Here is a 26,277-nt window from a genome sequence, read left to right on the forward strand (position 1 = left end):
ATGATTCTATCAATTCTGTTAAAGTCACTTGCTCCCTTTACAGAGTTAACGCTAAATTTTGAAAATACTGTTGAAACCTATTCGTTTCAGCAAATCTAGGAAAAAACAGTTCATAAGATTAAATCCTAATGGTAAAAGAGTGGGCATCAAAAATAAAATTGAACTTAACAACTACAGAACTGCAAATACTCCCTGACTTATATAGCACACACAATTTACCATTTTCGTATCTGAAACTTCTAGCAAATTCTTAACGATGATTTAACCCATTACACCATACTTATAGAAATAAAGGACGGGAATGTAAATCACTATATATACAAAATGTATTACAACATTAAATGTACCAATTTTACTGCTCCAGATGCGTATTTCGAAAATAAATGCCTCTTCTGTGATGCTTGAGGCCAAAATATTTGAAAATCCCAAACTTATTAAAAAATTGAAGAGCTATAGAGCACTGCACATCTTTCAACGATGAACAAAACCCATATCGTATAGTAAGTTATATAGTGTCCGGGCATAACAAACTGGGAAACAATTCAAAAGAGAAAACCAAGGGCCTGATTTATGCTTAAACCACAAGCAAAAAACAAATAACACACAGCAACCAATGACAATAACAGATTTACAGACTCCTTACTTGAGACAGGCATAAAAAGTATGTGGCGGGATTAAACATGTTGTGGGCGCTTAACCCTCCCTAACATGGTTGTAACGACACAGCATAAGATCAAACTATAAAAATCAGTCGAAATAATTTTGACACATCAGATCGGCACTAAACACGAAAAAAAAAGACAATAAACTGAAGGTTCAAGATCGTAGAATCATAAGAGCACTCGCAGTAAAATTAAAACTAGTTCAAAGCCATTTTCATATCTATTAACATAGCTTCAGTATCTTTTTATTAGAATATTTTTGTATTAGTACTGATCATTCTTGCACATAAGAAGGCATTCAAATTAATTCAGACAAATCACATCAATCCGTATTGAAGACGACAAAAATACGGGTATAATTAAAACATTAATAAATAATCAAAGACTGCTTGCAGTAACTGAAGCAAACTCTGTTTATGTTATCTGCTGAGATATAGAAATCATACCTTCTTACACAAAAATCAGAAATATATATTTTTGTACAAAAAGTGTATCAACATTTTACTGTCATCTTGGGGAAATTATAAATACAAGAAAACCTGAGTGATGGATAAAAAGGAGTTTTTAAGAGACGCTTTATTTTAAACAAGTTAAAACAGCTAAAGCACAAATAGATAACCAAATGAAATAAAAATGTCACGTTAATCATATCTAATAGTAAGGATTTAAAATAATAGACTGACGTTCATTTTAATATAGCAAAAATTACACAAAATTACACTGAACTGTGTTAATATACCGAAAATATCCCTAACAGAATCAGCTAAACTGTCTACCGTTATGAACGATGATGTTTAATATATTTTGATCATTTATTAATTCTATATTTATCTACTCCAAAGTTGTTACAATAAACTTGACTGAATTGGTGTAAGTATACAAATCAAGCCATGTCTTTGTTGTTATTGTATATTTTGTTATAACGTACGTTATATCTATAAAATATTTCGACTTCGAAACGTTCAGAACACTTTTTTTGATTAACCTTCACCAGGAACGCTTAGCGCTTAATTTGTTCGTTCTGATTTTTTAGAGGCAAAAAAGGGCTTTTATAATTTACATAATGAAATTGAAAATTTTAAATATGTAATGAACAATGTTATTATTGTTTCATAATAAATAAACTCATCATAGATACCAGGACCGAAACTTTGTACGCCCGACGCACGTTTCGTCTACATACGACTCATCAGTGACGCTCAATTAAAAAAAATTTAAAACGGCCAAATAAAAAAACCATATGACAAGTGTAAATTAAATTTTGCCTTGGAAAGCTGAAGCCTGTTTTTTTTTGGACATTTATTAACCAAATCTATCAAACTAATAACAAATTAAACATATTGTTCTTCAAAATCTTTATAAGTGAAATACAGCATGTCACAGTAGTATGATAGGAATAGGCAAGTCAGACAAAGGCTTTTAATATATATATTATTTAATCATTAAAAACAGTCGTTACAAAACTAACTCTTTGGTGAATTGTTAATGTCTAAGTATTTACACATTCAATCAACGCATCTTTTTGTTATACAAAATACCACCAGACTACCCCAAAACGGGCAAAGTTGTGTTATTTTAAAACTAAAAAAAATTGGTATACATGTAGTTGTTTAAGATATGTAAATCAATTAAACGGCAACCAATTTTCATAAAATATTAAAGAAAATACAAATGTATTGAAAAAATAAATAACCAACAAAAAATAACAAAAGTATTGTTTGGATTTGACATAATCAAAACCTAAAATTTATCTCTCGAACATTCTACAATGAAACTTTAATGAAAACTTAGCACTGCACTCACCATAATGGCTTAACGTATATCCCTTCAAATTAAAAATAAGTTGAATTGATTATCCATTTCACAGTTATCATATGTTTTCCCTAAGTGTTTACAGACCACTACCATACAATAATGTGTTTCGTATTGCTGCTGACATTTTCTGTTTTATATGATAGCTTTAAATATCAAATGTGATCATCCGAATTAAATGAAACATACAAAGGTCACACAATGCAGACTTGTGCATTTAGAAATCCCAACAGAGCACGGATGATCATAAAACATTTATAAGACTCTACTTATATTTGGTGTTAACGGTATTTTACGATGGACACATAAAAACAGAAAGAGCACAATTATAGTATTATTTGATGTATAATAAAACTGTATAGTAATTATTGTTCAACTCTTCTTTTTTAAAATTACGGAGCGTGTCAGTCGTTACATGTACCTGTATTATCGCCATTAATTTTCACTATCTATCCGTCCCATGTCCGCTATTTAGTTTTGTCCATTTTCTTTTCCTTCGTACTTTATTTATAATAATCTGAATGTTACAAGACATCTGCTGGTATCCAACTTTTGTAATATTTAAAGAAAAGTGGGAAATATGTCATCAGTACTACATAGAATTTTTTCAACCAAATTGATTACCCCCAGTTTTACAGAGATGATAAAATCACAGAAACTGAATGTATATGTTTTAATTTTGCTTATATGGGTACTATGCGACCAGTAGTCATTGAGGTGGAGGCTTGATTCATAACGTACGTTATATCTACTAATTCAAAAAATAGGTAAAAATCTTAAAGCTAAGGTTGCGACTCCATTTGGCAAAGATGACCATTCACGATGTTGGATTTTCTGGCCCTTAAGACTTGTGTGATATCAAACATACTTTGTTTAGTTTTTGACTTTCTTAACTTTTTGTCTCGAAAGAACCGGATGAAGATTATTCCAGAAACACGTCTTGTGCGTACAAAATCATATCATACATGTGCATGTGTTACTACCACTAGTTTGGTTCCGCTGCTTGTGTAAACATTTTCTATCTTTTGTATTGACATGCATGATTAAAATGATACATTTTGTCTATAAATCTATTTCATAAAATAAGGTATTTGTATTAAAGCTTAGATTGCACCTCCCTCGGCCAAAGATGATCCAAGACGATTCAAGCTGCTATTTCATGTCCTTTTGGGTTTTGCACTATCACGCATGTTTTATTTTTTGTGGGTTATAAAGTAATATAAGTAATAAGTTTTCCATATTCAAACGTAAAAGCGAAGTACTAGTAATTATGCATTTTTAACTTAGATTTTTCGCAATGTGTATTTTACTCTTTAACCTTAAAACATGTCCAATATGAATAGCAACACAGCGATTCATACAACAGGCCACATCAAGCGTGACACTCTCCCTACACAAGTTACTGGATTTAATTTCCCCATTCCGACCGATGTCGTTGCGTATTTATGCATCATGGCCTCAAATATTTTTCTCATAAAATCTTTCTTCAAACTATGGTTACAAATCCCTAAAGCAGAAACAACCTTAGACGGTTTTGGCTGTTTTATAATTTTGGTGCCTTTTTGCGATTTTCAGTGTTTGAGGGTTATATAGTTATTTCTATTTGTAAACTATTTGTTGTGTTGCTGGTTCATTGATGTTTGCCAAAAATCGCCTGTTTATTTACATCAATTCACCTATTGACACTATTCATTTTATTCAACGGTTATGCATTTTCAAATCAAGATTGATATTCCAAGACATTCCATGACTATGCTATATGAAGACAGAAAGTGTATGTTTTCCTTAATATTCCATACATTGACATAATCTCATAATTTGTACGTCAGAAGGAAGTCACTTAAAAGCTTTTAGAGTTAATTTTTGTTCACTTTTTCATGTACAATGATGATTTTGAAAAAACAAAATATGATCGAATATGAACATGAAAACGGACGTCAACAATATCAAATTCATTGTTAATGGTTTTTATTAATAAATCTTTTCTTATTGTATGATAGTAGTACATGATTTGATTTTTTTTCCAGAACTTTATTAGTTCGTCTACATGTATGAAAAAATCAGTTACTTGTTATTAAAATTGACTGTTTTTAACTTACAACGGAAGTGAGAGAAAAACAAAGAATGCAAAAGGAACGACACTGGGTTTGCCAACATTATTAGCCTGCTAGGTCATCGCCATTTTTTTTCTGGTTGCTTATGTAGGCAAAAGCAGTTACGGTCCTAGAAAAAAATTTGATTAACACTTATAATAAATAACTAAGGAACTAGTTAAAATATTTGAAAGTACAACAGACCACGCCAACAACCGGCAAACGACTGACTCTCCCAAAAAAATAGACATATAAACAAAAAAACAACAACAAAAAAACAAATGGCACAGGTACCCTGATTTGGTATACGCACTAAATTTGGTGGTAAATAAAGTTTGCATACGCAAAAAAAACGCAGCCATTTGCCTTTCTAGACCTTTTGTCAAAAAAGAATCATCATGCACACTCCAGTTACCAACAGTATGACTACTAACATGAACGAGAATGCAAAAGACGGTACATACCTTTGAAAACAAAGTATAAATGTACTACGTTAGGTAGTCACAAACTATGCTACTTCAGGTAGCCACACTGTTGATTGGATACTGTCGCACGAGAAAATAAAATCAAAAACGATATTCTTGACTGGTTTCAATCTTTGTTGTTTGAATATACATTATTGTATTTTAAAGGGTCGTTACTATCTATAATACATTCGTTCATATGAGAGAAAGTGAGATACCAACGCTCTCGAAAACTTTAATTCAGATGTAGTTAAAGGCTGCATATTTTCATTCATATAATTATTGCAGCCCACTGTGTAGTATTTTAGATGTTTTTCTCTTAATATTAAAACTGGCAGAAAACCACATCATTATTGCAAAATAACAGTTTATGAGACATTTCCTTCCATAATTATCAAATGATGCTTTGATCATTAACATTTATGATACATATGATTTTAATTTCGTAGACCTTGATGAACTACGATTGATTTTAAACTTTTTATATTTGATAAAGTAACTTTTAAAATAACAAATTGATATTGATTTGATTTAAATTTATTTTCGTGTCATTAACTGCACGACATGGATATGTGAATGACTCTAAAATACCACAAAGATTGACGGATATTGCAGTAAGATTCTTCCCTATCATTAAAAGGTTGTACTTACAGGGATAAAAGAAACAACAACGCAGTTGATTCATGTCTGTCAAATTTTTGTTTTTGTAAATTATTTTGTTATTATAAATTAGGCCGTTAGTTTTCTCAATTGAATTGTTTTTATATTTTCATGTCGGGCCATTCTATAGCCGACTATGTGGTATGGGTTTTTCTCATTGTAGAAGATAGTACGGTTGCCAATAATTGCACTTCATTTGAACTTTGGTAAATAGTTTTCTTATTGTCAATCATACCATATCTCCTTTTTTATACAGAGTGGCGCTTGGTTTTGGCTAGTTCAAATAATTATGACGTCTTGGAAGGCTATTTTATTTTTTTTGCATTGACGCCTTCCTGCGACGTCATAACGCCGAAGTTTAGCTGATTTCTGAAGGGAAAATGGTAGTATTTATTCTGCCATAGGCGACAATACTAACATTTTCTAAATTTACCACTTTTTATAATAAAAACCTTGTCAAAACAGTTTAGTGGTATTAGTACTTTATTATTTTGTTTTAGAAATTGAAGTCAAATAGGATCATGACCAACTTTTAACGGAGCTTGTTTATGTTATCCATGCCCACCGTCATTTCACATCAACTTTATGAAATTTTGGAAGTCTTTTCGAATAATTCTCAAGAAAATATTCAATAGGTTTCAAAATTTATATTGTAAATATACACACTGCAGTTATTCATAGATAAATAAAAAAATATATATATTGTACCCTTACATCCAATCACAGCGCTCCTAAGTTGACTTCCTTCACCTGCCTTGGGAACACAAAAGGCCAACCTAAAGCTGGGAAAATGTAATACAACTTTTTTCCCTATAGGATAGACGCTTCACTTTAGGTGAGTATAAAATATATTTTTGAACCAAGCTCGGTAAAATTTGACGGACCTGAATTTCCGGATAATATAAAAACAAACGTTCCGGAAATTCGGGTCTGTCAAATTTTACCGTGTTTGGTGCAACAAATAATTTTATACTCTCCAAAAGTGAAGTATCTTGGGAAATCAGCTAAACGTTTTAAAAAAAGCAGTAGGTTATCGTCCGCTTCGGATGGAATTGTAACTTATTTTATCATTACTTCGGGAAATTATTGGAAATAGTTTGCACAAACAAACACATAAAAGGTAAGAGTCTGTATATTTGCAGAAATTTCTAGCCGTCAATGAAAATTTTATGACTAAATTGGGTCTCAAAGTAGAGAGAGAAATTCCCTCTCAAAATCCAACCAAAAAAATGGCTTCAGAGTTATGACGTCGCAGGAATCCGTCAAAGCAAAAAAATAAAATAGCCTTTCAAGACGTCATTATTATTTGGACTAGATTTTGGCGTGATGTTTTACTAGAGAAAAAATAAAATGCTGTACTGTTTTCTGTGTTTGTTCGGTAGTGATGATAAATCAGTATTCGCATCTTACATCTAAGTTCTATTTTTTTTTAAACTAAATGTTTAATTTTTTAGGTTTTTTTTATGATAAATTCTTTTTTAGAAATCACGAGCTAGTTAATGACTTGTTGGCTGAATGATATGATTTTTTTTTATATGAACATAGTTTGACCTGTCTTAACTATAAAAAAACGCAAAGTCTTGTTAGAATTGAAATGATTTTCCGAAATCGTCTTTGCCAAAAATTTTCAGTTTTCTAATAAAAATCTACGCATAGCAGAGTTTCTTACCATGTTCACGCAGGTAAACTCTCTCTGTTTGGTATTCGTACAATTCCTGTTAATTTCACATTGGTTTTGTTTTATTATCTTGACGTATGAGCTGTTGGGTGAACATCGATATGGTGCATGTACCTTTATGTTGTTGCTATCAAATAAAATATGTTCAGTTCATTTCCAGATATTTAAATGTATACTGTTTAGCACACTCAAATAAGGGGAAAGGTTCAATCAATATGGAACGTCTCGATTGACTGCAACAAGTGAAGTTTATTAACAGTGCTTGATTTACAGATAAACTAAATATGAATGAAACACATCTTGTGGATCGCCTAAAAAATCAGTTCAGATTAAATTTCAATAAAGCAATATCCGTAATATCATGCCAGTACCGAAGTAAAGGCTACTGATACCCCGGGGACTAACAGTTCATCAATGGAGGTTTTCAAACTTGCTCAATTATCCAAGTGTTTGAGCTTTTGATTTTGCAATTTGATTAGGGATTTTCCTTTTTGAATTTTCCTCGGAGTTCAGTATTTTTGTGCTTTTACTTTTTGCTTAGGGACTTTCCGTTTAAAATTTTCCTCGGAGTTCGGTATATTTGTTATTTTACTTTTTATCCAACGGTTGTATGTTTTTAGTGTGATGCAATTTGATGGACATTGATTTTTAAGATATAACATGTATCATGATTGGTTTTGCACTAAACTTTCTGTTAGATGGTGCCTGATTGTAGGCATACACATGCTATTATGAAATGATATATCATGTTACCATTAAATGTAATTGAATATCATGTTCATTAACTCATGTGTGGACATGAGATATCAATTTTAAATGCTCTTAAACTTCGTAACTGACTTGGACTTCCAGCTGTTTAAATTCGAGTGCCATTAGTGAGCTTTATATTGACGAAAAACGCATTTTTCGTTTCAAATTAAACCTGATTATTGATATCATTATTGAGTTTTTACAACCAGCTGGTCGGTGAAACTACTGTTCGAAGAATCACCAGCCCTGCAGTCAGTACTCCTGTGTTGAGATGAAATATCATTAATTCTGTAATTTTCTGGAAATTTACTGTTTACACAAATTAATGTTGAATTAATCGAAACACTTCGATTTTTCTACCCCCTCCCCCCCTTCCCAGAATAGATGGCCTTGGCAAGGTTTGGCATAACGTTTTGGGGATTTTTTAGTTAAATGCTCTCAAGCTATGCACTTGATTTGGCCTGTCACATGATTTGATTCGAGCGTTGCTGGTGAATTTTATTAAACGAAAAGTCCGTCTGGTGTACTCAATTAAAATTCTGTTATCTTTGATAAGTTTTAGTCTAAAACAATGAAAAATTCCCGAACAAAAAAATCAATTATTGCATGCTATCATTTTGCATAAACCATAATATAATGTTGCAAATTAGATAAATCTCACCGGTCTAATGTCGTCAGGGGTATATCTGATACTAGCAAAAATGAATCATACAAAAGGTATGCTCTAATTATCGTTGGTTCTACTCGATAGCCAACAGTGGTAGCAGTGTGGATAACCGTTTTAAATGGAGAGATTAACCGTTTGGTCACTAAAAAATAAATAAAATAACAAAACAAAACAAGGAAAAGGATCGCAACCTATGGTTTGTTTCTATTTATAACTTTTTATGAATGGAGATATTACTTTTAAGATTGCTTCCCTTTATTTGCAAATTAAACACATTGTTACTCTTATCTAACCTCTTCCATTGACGTGACCTCGTATACAAAATCTTTAAGAGAACCGTCCTTTTCAGACACATGAAATTTATAACGTGTTGTTTTCATTTTTTATTTAAATTTCATGTTACCACTTAATGACCCCTAAACAAAACAGTAGCTCATTAACTTCTACGTAAGTTGGTCTCTAGTGGAGAGTTGTCAGTCTCATTTGCAATCATACTACTTCTTTTTATTTTTATAAGTTTATACTCATTTAGTATCGAGTATCGTGCCTTTATGCCAAGTCGTTTTTATATTATTCCGTTTTCAAGATGTCTTATCAAGTAAATAAAATATCTTAAATATCTTAAATAAAGATATTTTATTTTGTTAAAAAGAAGTCTGTTTATCTTAAAAGATATCTTTTAAACTATATAAGATATCTTATATATTTTTTAAAGATATTTTAGTTCTTAATGAAAATTTAATAACCAAATTCGATATCTTATAATCTAATTGAGATATCTTATAAACTAAATAAGATATCTTTTATATTAAATCAGATATCTTATAAAAACAAATAAGATATTTTATAAATTTATTGAGTTATTATAAACTTCAAATTGAATAAGATATCTCTTAAAGAATACAAAATATATTACATTACTTTATTAGATATTGTGAAATTGAAGAAATATAAAAACGGCATGTCGTACGCCTTGCTCTCACTGAGCAAACATCTGTTCCTATAAATGAATTATTTAACATATTTTCTAAATTGCATTAACATTCCCGCTTTGGAATATTCATGATACTAATCGTCCTGCTTTGTTCACATGCAAACATTCTGATAAGGTCAAATTGGGCATGTTTACAATGATCAATAATAAATTTATGTACTCCCGTCATTTAAATTCTCTAGAGAATATGCAGTGCAGTTGTATTCAAGCCTATATCCATTTGACAAATGATGGTCATGTATATCTATAAAATTATAAATATTTGTATTTGTTTCATTTACATTTTATTCAATTGTGCTCATGAATAGTAATCGCTTATGTTTTAAAAGGTTTCTACGAAATGGAAACGTTGGAAATAAAGATAGAATTTTAATAATACTTTTTGATGACTTTTGTCAAAATCTTTCTGAAATAAATAAATTTAGATAGTAAATAAACATGTAAAAAGTGGTGTATTTATCATTATAAAGAAACAAGCAATTTTGCACAAGTTGCAAATAGATGCCCATCATGTGACGACTTCCTCCTTATAAATACAAAAACCAAACAATTTATCCATTCTCAAAATGTAATGAAGGCAACACATTGAATGAAAAACAACAATGGTTTGGATTATTACAGACTAACGATATTGTAAAAAGAAATAAAAGTATTTTTTCTTTCAAATAAATATTGATATGTTTTTCTTGGAAAAAAAATCTTACACTCACGATATCTATTATATTCATTAAATGGTTTCTTTCGGAAAAATATAATAAAAGCGTCGTGTGGTTTTGACATGTTATTTGAACAAGTGAAAAATATTGGAAAACATTAATTTAGTTCTCAACTCATAATCTGTAAGTGTTGTTCAGAATCGTAACATTGTTTTGAATTTTAACAAATTAAGGTTAAATTGCAATATCTACGACTTTTAATTTCAACCTGACAAAAATGAACTGTAGTTTAACTATTTTACTCGAATAGAATAACATTTTACGAAGAAAAATCGAGTTTCTATTGGGAGCGGGCTCACCTTAGCATTTTCCCCTCGCTAAAGCATATGTTATTATAGTACTATCTAAATAATGAATTCGTCTTAAATTTAGCACAACATTGTTAGATCTGCAAATTTGCAAATGTTTGTTCTTCCCTCAGCGGGATTGGAACCCTTGCTTCTGTGATATCATGGAAACACCGCCTTCACTGTGTCCAGCGCCCTAGACCACTCGGCCAACTAAGCTATATAAAATATAGATTTCTTCAGTCGAGTAATGCCTTTCCTCGTCGGCTTTATCTAGGGTTGTAACGCCTTTTTCTCTCTCTTGGTTCCGAATAAACTCATCATAGATACCAGGAATGATCTTTGTACGCCAGACGCGCGTTTCGTCTTCAAAAGACTCCTCAATGCTCTTCAACTTTATACTTGTTTGGCTTTATTTTGATCTGAGCGTCACTGATGAGTCTTATGTAGACGAAATGCGCATATGGCGTATCAAATTATAAGCCTGGTACCTATCATCAGTGACACTCGATTCTAAAAAAGTTAAAATGGCCAAATAAAGTACGAAGTTGCAGAGCATTGAGGACCCAAAATTCCTAAAATGTTTGCCCAATACAGCTAAGGTAATCTATTCCTGAGGTAGAAAAGCCTTAGTAAATCGAAATTCAAAGTTTTGTAAACAGTAGTTTTGTAAACAGTTAATTTAATTATGACCATATCAATGATAATTCATGTCGACACAGAAATGTTGACTGCTAGGCTGGTGATACCATCGGGAAGAAAAACTCCATCAGCAGTAGCATCGACCAAGTGGTTGTAAATAAACTTATCATAGATACAAGGATTGAAATTGTGTACGCCAGACGAGGGTTTTGTTTACAAAAGACTCATCAGTGACGCTCGAATAAAAAAAGTTAAAAAGATTCATTGACGACAAGGGCATGAAGTGGGATAATACTGAACATGGACCTTAATGTGTTCATTCAGCATGCCAATAACACCCGTCCCTCAATTAAATTCACTTATGAAATCTCTGCATCTAAGATCACATTCCTTGACACTGCTATACAAGAGAGGAATGGAATTATAATAACATATCTGTATTGTAAGCCCACAAACAAACATTAGTACATCCAAAACACTGCACCAAAAGCATTACCTACCCCGTTTACAAAATTTACAAAGCGATTGCAAGAACTTCGAAGACACCGAAGAAACCGGGGTTACAGAAGATAAAACAACACAACCCGAGGTGAACTTTTCCAGTATAAAGTGAAAAAGTATAAAGTCAACAAAAGTCACGCTTGTGCTGACTTACCATCCTAAATTTGACCTTTTAGCAATTATATCAAATTTCAAGAAAGAAGTGTTGAATGAAAGGATAATCATTAAAATATCTAAGATTGATCCAAACGAATTTGCTACATTTTATCTTATTTTTCTACGATTATTTTATAGACATTTTCTTCAAATAAATATTACTTATATTTGTTTAATATTATGTTCTTGTTGACGTTTATCCTGTATTTATTTTCTTTATATATCCCATTCACTTCTGATATGTTCGGCTGTGAACCAAAATAACATTGTGTGGATACAGTTGATTTAATACACGATTCAGTACATTTAGAAGTTAACTCAACTATGAATTTTTACCCCCTCCCCCTTTTTTTATGACAATACCGACTTCATAAAGTGTTTTGGTGATTTCAGATTATATGCATAACATGTATCAGTAATTTCCAAAAATAACTTAATATTATAATCTGTCTTTTATTGGAGGTTTTATCCGTTAAAACTATTAAGTTATCGGTTAAATCTATGACTCCATTTTTAAGTTTTATCACACATTCCAGACTACGGAGGCGCGAGTGGCATTACATTGTATGAAAGAAAAACTTGTCATTATTTTAGATGTGTAAGTACAATGTACAAATAAGAGTTCAACTGCTTGTTAGGTCTAAGAGTCTGAATAGCTATTATCACATTCTACTCTTGAGACTAGACTATTTTAGAAAATTTCAAGAAAACCATTGTCAAAATAATTAAACTTACAAATTGTTGTACAACAACAGCTGGCGATGGTAGATTCTCAATACGTTTCATGCATTTAGCTTTCCAAACTTGTGTGCGCCTTGAAATCGGCATCATACAATTTATATCTCTCGTTTGGTATAGGATTTTAGGACATCGGTAACTGTGTTTCTGCTTTGTTTGTTTTCATTACTAAAACTAAAACGGCGCTTGTTCTAGTAGTTGTCATCAAGAGTACCATTGGTCAAGTAGCCAATACATTAGTATTACCATGATTTAGATGATGCATGTTAGCCAAAATTTATATTTTTTGAACTTTGAAATTGTACAAAAATCAAATTTCCCACAGACATAATAACAACTTAATAAGGTGATTTTGGATGTTCTAATTAAGCACCTTGTTTTGTGATCGTGTTGGTATCGTGCGCAATGAAGCATGCATCGTGCGTATATACTGCACGACTCAAATAGGTTTTATTGTTTCTATTCAATATTATATTAAGTTGTCAAAAGTCTAAAACTGGTATATAACAATAAGTTTTACGTGTTAAGACCATAAAACAGTATGGTGGACTGATAGTCCCCGAGGGCATCACCAGCCCAGTAGCCAGTACTTCGGTACTCGCATGAAAATACGGATTTTGTGTTATTAAAATTTGCTGTTACAAAGTTTTGGAAATTATTTAAAATTAAGGAATGTATCTCCCTCATGCAAAGCTCTGATTCCTTGCTCAACTTTGGCTATACTTTTTTGTCCTGATTGGGTTATAGCTCTTCATGTTTTAATAAGCTTTGGATTTTCAAATATTTTGGCCCTGAGCATCACTGAAGAGACATTGATTGTCAAAATGCGCATCTGGTGCAGAAAAATTGGTACCGTTTATGTTGTTATGAATATGTTTTTTCTTCAATCTGAGATTACTATGTCTTAGGCCGTGTTCACACCAAACCTCGCGTACTGTAAACTTGCATTGTTTACAATTAGTTTCGTGAAATTAACACTGGTTTCACATTAAATTTGTTCATTACATTACATACTATTAGAATTGAATTAAAAAGTTCTCTGTAAACTTTTGTATCAATTAGGCGCAGACCAATGCTTTTTTTCTATTTTGTTTGAAGGTGGAGTAAATAAATTGTCTAAATCCAATTTTTTTAAAGAAAAAAAAAATTGTTTCAGGAGAGAAGCGAAAAAAAATTTGACCCCATTGAAAATATAGGACGGATTCAACATTGAGTTTAAAAATGTTCCTGTATGTTCTTGAAAAAAAAATGTTTTTTTTTTATTTTAGTAATGAAAAAAATGGTTTGTCCCAGTCGGTACTCTTAAGAAGATCGTTCTACTGATTTGGAGAACTTTGAGAGTTCTAAAGATGTCACGATTACGCACGCTAAACAGCGTAACAATAGGCAAAAAAAGAATTAAAAAAAATTATTGATTGATTGTTTGATTGTTTTTTGGTTGCTTAACGTACAGTGGAATATATTTCATGCATGTTCAGGACGAGAAAAGTTCACAATAAATACAAGTAGATCCTGTAATGAAGGCCGAGATAACGATCGGGGCAATTTTGGACTGCCATTGGAATATGAGAGTATATTGGATAGGGACAGAAATTTTGCCTTGTAACAGACCACTTACGGGCCCCTCAAAGAGCTGTTGCAAAGGATTTTTTCAACTTGCAGAGTGCGTGGCACTCTCTCTACACGAGACATCGGCTGTAATGTCCTTTTATGACCGGACGTGGCTGCGTACTTGTACATCCCGCACATCCAAAATGATGCCCCACTCCGGCAATGGTTTTACGACCAATCAGAAGAATACCTAAGTGACCGTTTTTCTATTCCCCAGTCACCCATGAGCTATTTTGGAAATGAATAGTCTGGACTGGTACTAACTGTAAAAAGCAACCTTGTCCAAGACATGATTAAAATGAATATTCTGCCCTACAAAATGCAGGACTTTGCAAGAAATAGTTGTGTACAAAAAGTGAAAATAATTTTCGCCCTTAATAAATAAGCCGTACTATCAACTGGTGTAAAATGAATATTCTATCAGCAAAAAATCTCCCTCCCACTGAAAATCAAAGGGTCCACTAAAGCTATTAAATTCAATCATATTTTTAACTGAGCCTTTTTTTTTAGTTTTTGTCATATAAATAGGTAAATAACTGAATTCATTGTAGTATTATAATAATTTTTATTCAATATATGTAATTTCTTTAAATATTCATAATAAAATCGACGTTCTTAATATCGAGTGTAATGAACACTTAACCAACACAAGGCCTACATTGACTATCGACTGCGTGTAGTCAAAACCTGTTTTAAACTACATGTAAACATTGATGTTTATCAATGGGAACATAATATTGTTTAGTTTAAGTGTTGAGTACACTTACAATACACTGAGTTTAGCTCAATGTGAACTCGGTCTTATACAGCTTCAATCACTATTATAAAACAAAACGTATTAACAAGGTTAAACTGGTTTATGATTGTAATTTTTATTTCAGATTTATAGCATGTAAATGTTTTCTGCGGAAAATTAAGAAAGAAAAGCAAGGCTATACCAAGAGAGCAAATAAAATTCGTTAGTCGAATTGGGACAAAGAACATCAAGGCAGGAAAACTCCTGACAAATAGCAGAAAACATTAAGCAGTACTAATGTATAAAAATAAATAAATGTGATATGATTGGCAATGAGACAGCTACCCACCATAGACCAAAGGATACGAATGTAAACACCTGTCCGGCCTTCAACAGAAACCCCTCGTAAGCTATGAATGGTCCCGATATGACTTAATGCGTACAAAAACAAAAATATAGGCGACAACCACTGAATTACAGGTTCCTGTCATGTGACATGACACAAAAAATGTAGCGTGGTTTAACATGTTTTTGAGAGCTCAACCCTGTCTAATGGAAACCTGGTGTAACAGCACAACATAAGAACATTGTGGTCAATAAAATCAGCTGGAAAGGGCTTTACTCATTAGACAGACCCGAAGCACAAACACAACTTACAAATAGGCAATAGCCCTCCAACAGTAAATGATATGAAAATAATGTATGATACTGACTGCAGTTAGCAACAAATATGAACAAACTGACAACTTCGAAACTTGCATAGAACCTTACTTTGAATTTCATATTTTAAGTTTATGTGCATTTTATGTGAAGAAATGTAGCTGTTTTCTTTTTTTCCATTTCCCCAAAAAATGTTTAAAAGATAATATGTTTTTCTATCTTCATCTTCTATATGATTGGTAAATAGGGATGGTCTGTTGTTTCTTAGTGAATGTTTTCTTCCTTGACATGACTAATACTTTATTTAAAAATAACAGCAATACACTATATATATAAGTCGGCGATTTCAAAAGATATTATTCCATCCCTTGATAATTTAGTATGATTTCTTGTAAACAATATCGTCGTGTTTCAAATAAAGCACAATTATGTAAATAAACTTTCTGCAATAATTTGTATTCTCCAGGGTGTCTGATATCTATCGCATAAAAATCTCAAATTTTGTTGGGGTTTGTTACAGTCTGCTTTTCATTATACACGTATGTCGTATCATCTCCGTAACAGGCGGATAAAAATATCAGTAGTATCAGGAAGTTCATTTCCACTGTTATCAAATTTTACACTTATATAAAAAAAGGGGGGGGGGGGGTCAGAGGAAAGGAAAAAGGAAAGTTATGTTTAAACGCTTCAAAAATAAATATAGAGTTAAAGAATAGCTGTACATTTTCATGAAAAATTACACACATCAGACTGCCTGTGATTACTCTTAACATATTTACAATATCTTACATAAACAAATATTTTCGCCGCACACTCAACTAAATAAACTGTTTTTCTCTGACTATATATGACGTCCTCACACTAAATCCATTGTATGTTGGATGTGTACTGGTTGATATTTTAGTCTTATATACATGATTTTTTTGTTAATTGTTGTTAGCTTTGAACTAGTTGTCTGTAACTGCGAGTTATCTGAGAAATGTACTTTGTGTCTTTTTTGTTATGAGGGATGTGTGAATGCCCTGTCACGTCCGGTGTGTGTTTTTGTTGGGTGTATTTTGTTTTTTGTTTTTTTGCTTTGTATCGACCTGATGAATTGAGCCCATTTCAACTGATTTTTATAGTTTGTTCTTATGTTGTGCCGTTACACCTCTGTGTGAGATTACGGGAGGGTTGGCGCCTTCAAACATGTTTAATCCCGCCACATTCTTTATGTGCTGTCCCAAGTCAAGAGCTTGTAGTAATATCAGTGGATGTCGTTGGCTCATGTCTCTCAAATATTGTTTTTAGTAAATTGTTTTGTTATGGCATTAAATTTCTTAATTGAAATGTTTCATATTTTTCATGTCGGGGCCTTTTATGGCCTACTATACGGTATGGGGTTTTTTTTCTCATTGTTAAAGGCCGTACGGCTGCCTTTACATTTGTAATTGCTTGCATCAACTTCATTTGAACTTTGGTGGAAAGTTGTCTCATTGGCAATCAAACTTTATATTTACTACAGACAAGAAGTTTCAGATTTGGGCTACTAAAACACTATACAGATTAAAAAAATTAATTTAGACGTCAATTTTCCATATACCCAATGGTAAGATGTCAGTTGTGATGGTTCGAAGTAAAGCAACAAAGAGTTCTTTAGAAAAAGAAAAAAGTTGATAACAACATAAAAGGAGGAACGGATGCCGACTACGACAATGTGTTACTTCTTGTTATGTATAACATAATTTTGTAAGGATAAACAAGTATTATTTTTGCAAGTTGCATTGACCAAATCTATGCTCTACAAGTAACAATAAAACATGTATGATTTAACACAGCACGTGTTTTAGAAACAACCAAATAACCATAAACTGGTTTAAATAGGTTTATATAATAGTATCATGACGTCCATTATTTTGATGTGTTTCTATTTCCGTATTTAATTTTAAATCATCATACAAGTGAGAGGTTTAGCTAGCTATAAAACCAGGTTTAATCCACCATTTGCTACATAAGAAAATGCCTGTACCAAGTCAGGAATATGACAGTTGTTATCCATTCGTCTGATTGTTTCCGTTAGAATTTTCCTCGGAGTTCGGTATTTTTGTTATTTTACTTTTTATACATTACACATTTGCATTTTCTACAATGAAATTGAAAAAAAATATAGAAATTAAAATGAATATTTGCATGAGGTACTAACATAATCTTAGAATCAATTAATCAGCTAAATTATAGATCCGTTCCTTCACAGTTGTTCTGTCAATATTTGAAAATCAGTCGACAACCATTACAAGATAAAAAACAGATATATACTACATTTAAGAAATATAATATCTTTCTTTTGTGCAAGTAAAAAGAATATATCATTACGAAGTCTCAGCACAAACTCTAAGCCAATACGAATTTAACATACATGTCAAATTACTCAAATTCGCTATTATTGTAAACAAAAATGAAATACTTGCTTAAGGAGAGCATTCCCATGTCGACAACTTCTTGTTTAACAAATTTTATATTATTTTATCACTTGATAAGCTATTGAGCATATTTTTTCTTCCCCTGGATGCAGTTATTGCTGTTATATTTGCCCCTTATGATTGATTATATTTGAAATTTCCACAAGATGACTTTGTACAGTTAAAATAATTCTGATCACTATTGTAACAGAACCCTGAATGCCATGTGCTATAGAATGAAAATGCTGACACTTTTAATATTTATTTATCACGCAAATCTTTCAAATTCTAACAAGGAAACGTTGTGATTTATTAAATTATTGCAGAATTTCAATTCATTTTACATGTCAAGTTAAAATTCGAAAAAAAAGGAATTAGTTTGATGATTTTGTCTCTTTTCAATTTAAACTTGGATTTAATTTTAAAATCACATATTTCCTTCCATCTTTGCCGATTCCTTTTAAACTTTTCAGGGGATCAATTAGAATAAAAAGGAAAACAACATGAAATAAATTTCATACGTTCGAAGCGTTGAATTTACCTTCTTCCGAAACACTCAAAGCCGAATATTTGAAAGCCAAGGATGTATAATCTGTATTCTTATGTTACAAAATCAGTATAACCGATCATTATGCTGTAATTCAATGATCACAGCTTTGTTAATTCATCGAACAGAAACATAGTGCTAAACAACACGTATGTGATACACTAAACTAAATAAAATATGATAATTGGTCCATAGTATGTTTATAGTAGTGATGTAAACAACAGTACTAGAAATGTGTATTAGCTTTGCTACATGGTTAAATTATTCTTTCCTCAATATAAACAAAATCATGTGACATGAAGAAAAAACATAAATTGAAAAATGGATAACGTGGTGAATATCATTAATTGACTTTGAAATGAGAAACTCAAATTATGAAACGCTGAAGGAAAACTATTAGTTCGTCATACAATTGTGGATGGTGTGATTTAAAAATATACATAATTAAATTAGAAAGCTGTTTTAGAATATCACATATCCGTCATTCTCTACTTGCCAATGGGTATTAATATAAATAAAGGCAACAGTAGTATACCGCTGTTTAATAGTCACAATCGATTAAGCGAAAACAAATCCGGGTCACAAACCAAAACCGAGGGAAACACATCAACTATAAGAGGAAAACATCGGAACAACAGAAAGACTGAACTGCAACAAAAACAAACGCCAACATACATAGAAACGGACTATTTGATAACAACTGCCATATTCCTGACTTGGTACAGGACATTTTTAGAAAAAATGGTGGGTTGAACCTGGTTTTATGGATAGCCAAACCTCCCGCTTATGTGGCAATGTTAAAAATACCGCTAAAATGACAACATTACGTGACAGGAATACATTACAAATAAACACAAGAACACTCAGGACAGAGAAACACGTAAATGAATAATATAATAGTACATTACAACATGTAAACCACAGAATAACAACGGACACCTCCCATGAATCCACGATAAAAAGATAATGAAAATCTCCCTCTTTTCGCAAAAATCCTTATAAAGAACGCCGGGTCGTCAAGATGTTCGACTAAACATCTTTCTAAAGTTCTGACCACCATTCTTTCCAGAGTAAAATATCGAGATATGGTATATTCAACCTGCGGTGTCAATTAGATGTGGATTCTTAAAAAAATTAGAAATCTTTAATCATGATTTTTACAATTTTGCAGTAATGTCAAAACTTTTGATTTATCTACGCTTACACTACAATTCCCCATGCTAGAGCTTTTTCTACAAAAACGGGAAACTTATATACAAAATCCTTGTTTTAGGTCATGAAATATCATACTTTGTGAAGATTCCTGATTTCCACAACAAATACAACGAAGATAAAATCATCAAAATGCTGGACTTTTTTATCGACAACATATTTGTTGAATTTGGTTGCATGCTACTAGTATTTCAGCAGGCAATTGGTATTCCAATGGGTATTATGTGCACCGTTACTAGCCGATTTAATTTTGCACTCATATGAAGCAGAATTCATATCAATAAAAGCATCTTTAATTTCACTTTCATATATATTAATGATGTTCTCTTGCTCATTACCCACATTTCTATAAGTGTTCATATCTCATATATCCCAGTGAACTTGAAATAGCCATACTACCGAAAGAAGAAGGTCATCTTCATATCTTGATATTTTTCTCGATATTTACACAGATGGACGACTTCAATCTAGAATCTATGACAAACGTAATGATTTCAACTTTCCAATGTCAACTTCCCATTTCTAAATACGTTACGTTCGTGCATGTTAAGACTATACGGACTTCATTATCAGGGGTGTGCTCCTTACATAAAAACTGCTCTAACAGAGTTATGAAGAACAATTGAAATCGATACTACATGAGTTTTACGGTCGCCATCACCAATTGGTTGACCGATACGATGTGTTGGTGTCTCAACTCACTAGCGACATGTTTTCGCGATCTTAGATCTTTAGATACCAGTTAAGTCGTCTGTTCTTTAATTTTACCGATAATGTCCTATTCTCGATTGTGACTTTTTAACTGAGTGTGAATTCGCATGGCGGGTGATGTATAAATAGTAGGAAATGTTTACTTTGTCGACGCACCCGCTCTCGCTCCTTTTGGAGTTCATGCAATTCCCTCAGTTAATGTTTGTTACCTTGATCTGTCTCTTCCTAATCGGTTTACGAGATTTGAACATCGGCAAACTACTGTCGCCTTAACGTTTAAAGCTGCTGTGATGAGAAAAGAAATCTATAGATTTTTCCTTAAATAAATGATTAGATGAATGAATAGAACTTGCCAACCCGAAATTGAACCAGAATTGAACCTAACATGTGTACATTTGTAAATGTCCGAGCTTCTATATGCGCCATCATGCATGTCCAAGTTAACAATAAGGACTGACCAAATGAACAAAATTTTACTACTACCGCCTACCTGAAATGGATTTCGCATCTTAGCCCAACAACTTAAAATATTAATTTCACGTTTAATAAAAAGTAAATTGATAAAAGACTGTTCATTGAATTCATTTGCACTGTTACGTTTCTTCTTCATTTTCTTGCACATAACAGCAAACATTAAAACAAATTGAAATCTGCAGATGCATATGCATAATTTATTATATGATACCCCTCAATCAAGTTTACAAGACAGAAACTCCTAATTAAATTGCTTTTTAATTACTAAAGCATGTGCAACTGTATGCAATGAGTCCGTATAAAATCGCAGTGTTTATCTAGATATATGCTACGTGGCGCCTGATTAATTCCAGACACAGCAATGGTTAGGTTCTATTTCAAAGCCTTGGTATTAAAAAGCAAATATCCAAACTAAAACAATCACCAATCTTCTCAACTTTTTCTTCAATATAGTCTTGCAGTAGTTTTGTCATTTTTTAAAATCTAGCATGCATTCGATTTTTTTATTTAGGAGTAAGCAGAATTTCTAGATAATTTCGAAAATTTCGGTTCCAAAGTTGATAATTTCTCCACAATCATGGTAAAGTTCGCTTAAATTATACTTCACGTAAAGTGAATACCATTACAAATCAGAAAGATTGCAAAATATGCCATTCTGTATCGATAGACAGTAAACCAATATTGAATTTCGTTTTACTAGTTTATACTTCAGACAAAGTTTATTCCAAAATTTTAAACGGTCATACTTTTTCAAAACATGCATGAATTGTTTTACTTTGTCATTTCGGGGCCTTTTATAGCTGACTGTGCGGTGTGGGCTTTGCTCATTGTTGAAGGCCGTACGGTGACCTATAGTTGTTAATTTCGGTATCATTTGGCCTCTTGTGGAGAGTTGTCTTATTGGCAATCATACCACATCTTCTTTTTTTATAATAACTTATAACTTGCTGATGATGAGGTTACGCTTAAAGACTAAAAATGAAATTACGTTATATACATTACCATGCAAATTTTATTTCGGTTCATACTGATGCTGAAAATGACGAAAAAATGGAATTTTGGACAGGTTGAGGGGAGAGAGGTACGCTTAAAGACTAAAAATGAAATGAAGTTAGATACATTACCATGCAAATTTTATTTCGGTTCATACTTATGCTGAAAATGACGACAAAATGGAATTTTGGACAGGTTGAGGGGAGAGAGCTATGATGAAATATCAAATAACAGGGTAAATAAACACTTGTCGTGACTGTCTTGATTATAATTAGGTATGAAACTTTGAAAGAGAAGCGAAATATACCATTACAAAATTAACGAAAAACGACAAAAAGACAAAAAGACAAACAACAGTACACAAAACACAACATAGAAAACTTCGTACGTTCAAAGCGCCTTTCTATGATTATCGTCCATCAAGAACTCTCCAACCTAATAAACAGTACAAAGCTGGGGTGTTCAAAAATGTAAAACCACTAGCAGCTTTATGACAAATAGGGACATTAAACAAATAGCTAAATTCGTCTATGGTAAAGCTTTTGCTAGGTGGAATTAAACTTAGTTTCCTAATTATTTCTTTACTCATAAACGCGGAAATTTAAATAAGTTTGTTATAAATTATGTCAATACCGAAGCACTGCAACTTAAATCTCACTGTGCTTGAATTTTCTTACCGACTCCAAACAGATGTTTCTGTATCAAGATATTATTAAATGTTATTTTAATTTACGATGGAGATCCATTTCGTAGTGGTTAACAAAAGAACAGCCAGTTTTTCTTCCTGACTTATAATACACTACAGGAAATGATGAAGTTGATTTTACGATTCTTGTCAAAGAAAATGGTCGTAAAAAGCTGGCGTTAAAAATAATCATTATTTCTCATTTATAAGAATAACAATAAATTTATGAGCAACGTATTAATATAACATGAAATAAGTTCTTTCTGTAGTACACTTGTTATAATTTGAGATGTAAGATCATAAGATGTAGAAATGTACTTTAAGTGGCAATTTTATGTTTCTATTGGCATAGAAATTGACTAAGTTGGACTCAAGACATCCACGACATTTTTGTACAATCTAGCCATTTTAGCCGTGTTGCACTTCTTATAGTTTGGTGATGTCGGGCGAGTGGTTAGACTATCAGACGTAATCATTCATTTAATTGGTACTAATATGCGCCCCAGTTGTTAAAAGATAATTCTTTTTCTTTGAGTCTGTAACCAAAACAATGGAATTACATGTTCATAATTAAAAAGAGTTATGACTTATTTCTATTGTTTTCCTCTCTTTTAAGAATTCCATAAGTTATGCCTTATAGAGTGTTAGAGTAGATCACAAACCTTTCAATTGATAAGTTTAGATATAGAGAGCTTATATGGTATCAATATATACTTTAATGAACTATCATAGACATAATAGTTATCTACAAATTACACTGTTAATCTAAACATCGCTGCATGCTATTTAACGCATCAAATACTTGTTTTTTCACTACAATGGTTTATTTGTTTCTAACATTTCATACAATAAAATTGTGTATATTAAGCAGAAACGGCGAATAAGTAAGTTTCTATTGGTTGTGTAAGCTCTGCCCGGGGATAACTAGCGACCTTTAACAGGAAGTGTACAATCAAGTTACATATGTCTTTATATATACAATTGTTTTGTTTTGTTGTTCTACATTCTATGATATTTTGGATTTTCAACATTTGGTTTCGACCACCAATCTCGAATAATTGTCAAAATGCGTTAGATGGTGCGTTAGGTGGAGTCCAATATTCTGTAACTTTGCATTTATATGATCATGTAATATATTTTTTTTTTAAATACTGTTAAAATATATAAATACGTTTAAAAGGTAAACATTTTGCAGTATCATGTAAAAACGTTACATTTAATGAGTACCTTTTTGGTGCTAAATAATAGCAAGGTAGATTTAAAAAGTAAATACCAGTAAATGATATATTAATAATTGAAACGATTTAAAAAAACAACATACTATTGATAATTTTTTGAATGCTTTTTGTGCTGTTAAATAGAACTTAAGAATCCTGCATTAGTTGACATTAACAGAAGTGTGTTAATTTGCTGATTGATTGGTGGCTGTTTAAATAACGTCCTTCGATAAAAATGACATTCATATTTTGAACGGTTAATGCAATATGAATACACGCTACTTTGTACCAGACCGTAAGGCTTGAAGACATATAAACCCATTCAGGCACAAAATTTTGACTCCGAGTCGACAGAAATGCTATTACCCCTCCCCTCTAAGGGACCACGACACTGTCGGAGAGTTTATTTTTTCATTTGTCCATTAAATAGTGTACGTGAAGCACTTTGAATGGTAAAGTTATAAAGCTACAGACAAGCGTTGTAAAAAGTGTCTACCCTTCAAATTCACCATGTTTGAAATTAATTTTGCACAACTCGTACAACTTTGCACACAACAATATAAATATTTCGATTGACAATAAAGAATGCGATATGATTTTACAAATTGCTTCCTTTATCAAAATATATTTTGATGATTATGAAATTGACATGTCTGAAATCTGTAAAACAAGTTCAAACTTACCTGTTTCTTGCCCCCAAACAAATTAAAAATAACACTTTAGAGGTATTATGCGTCCGAAGCGTTTTTCTGGATTTACCCTCATCAGATATATTCAAAGTCGAATATTTGAAAGCCAAGCATGTATAGGAACAGAAACTGATAAAGACCTATATGACCAAAAGGGACCAAATTAATCAAGTACAACCTTAATTTTTAATTTTATATGTATAATTCTATCTCTTCAATTTCAGATTAATGTATGTATGACGAGTATATGTCAATTCTGTTTAAATAGGGAAAAAACAAATGAATAAAAGTTCAGGGACTTAAAAAATAGCAGATTTGTCATACTTTCGAGACAGTGAATTGTTAAACAAAAATATATTTACATCTAATTCTTCTGACTCGATTTGATATAAACATTTTTTTAATTAACTCTTTAAGTCGCCATTTGGGAAAATGTATTTACAACGGATTAAACTTGTCAAATTAGTCTAGATTGTTTTGCTTGTTTAGAACTATTAAATTTACCTCAGTTGACATTTTTTATTGAAAATATCTTTCGTATACTTTTGGGAATTCCCAATAAAGTCTTTAGTCTGTTAAACTTTCTCCATGGTTTGCATGTAATTGTGTCTGTATATTTTTACTCCTGTCTTTGCAAATTAAAACATCTATTTGTGTTCAAATTAATATCCATAACATCAGTATAATTCAATCCCCGGAACACAACTTAAATTTATTTCCTAATTGTTCTGTGAAACTACTGTCTGTTAGCATAGAGTTTGTCCATTCGGTTGCATTTTATTAACTTGAAAGGATATGTATGATTAATGAATCTTTAAATCAGATAACAGGTGCTTGACTGTAACTATACCAAATCAGAGGTTCAGAACTTCGTATGAATAAAAGTAGGTTGTACAACATTGAAACTGCAACCAGAAATACAGAAAAACAATAGGTTTAAAAGTTCAAGTTCAAAGTGAAAGATAAGAAATCATTTACGAAAATTGTTTACTTTAACAGCCATATAATAGGAGAGTAATTTAGGTAAGTTTTATATTTTAAAACTACATTTTTATATCTGAAACAAAATACTAAAATAATTGCGACCTACCTTTAATGCCCTAGAGCAAGATTATAACTTCCAAAGAGGACTTTAACTTCCCAAGAGTATATCAAATTAGGTGCAACTGACGATGATAAAATCTTATAAGTCCAACTGCTACTAAAAAATCGTCGACCGCTAATTGATTTTTTTCCTTTCAGTTGTCTTAAAGATTAAAGCTCTTAAGATAAAAAGCGTTTAAAACTTCAGTAATTATCCATACTGCATTGTGCAATTCTTTGATAGTTTTTTCTCAATGTGATTTTATCAGGCAAATCTTTGATAACGATCTACCTGTCGTCTTTCTGTGCTGATCACATTGCGCATCAAACATCTCAATGTGTTCATTTCGGATGACATTGGGAGATATTGAAAAACTCCGATTGCTCCGATAGCAATCATC

The 26,277-nt window shown here is 31.9% G+C and overlaps 1 protein-coding gene across 2 annotated transcripts in view; it reads right to left on the reverse strand.

Annotated features, from left to right (window-relative positions):
• LOC127734975 (limbic system-associated membrane protein-like) overlaps window positions 1-26,220 on the reverse strand; it is a 57,269-nt gene extending 31,049 nt beyond the window's left edge. Inside the window, exon 1 of one of the 2 annotated variants that reach the window (XM_052245029.1) lies at window positions 25,884-26,220. The gene's annotated coding sequence lies outside the window, so the exon portion shown is untranslated. Of the gene's footprint in view, window positions 1-2,465; window positions 2,609-25,883 lie in introns of those variants that run through there. The other variant, XM_052245028.1, reaches the window with a different exon arrangement.
• Between the last annotated feature and the right edge of the window lie 57 nt (window positions 26,221-26,277).

Source organism: Mytilus californianus, unplaced genomic scaffold (genome assembly GCF_021869535.1).
Source record: "Mytilus californianus isolate M0D057914Y unplaced genomic scaffold, xbMytCali1.0.p SCAF_3, whole genome shotgun sequence".
NCBI classification, from domain to species: Eukaryota; Metazoa; Mollusca; class Bivalvia; order Mytilida; family Mytilidae; genus Mytilus; species Mytilus californianus.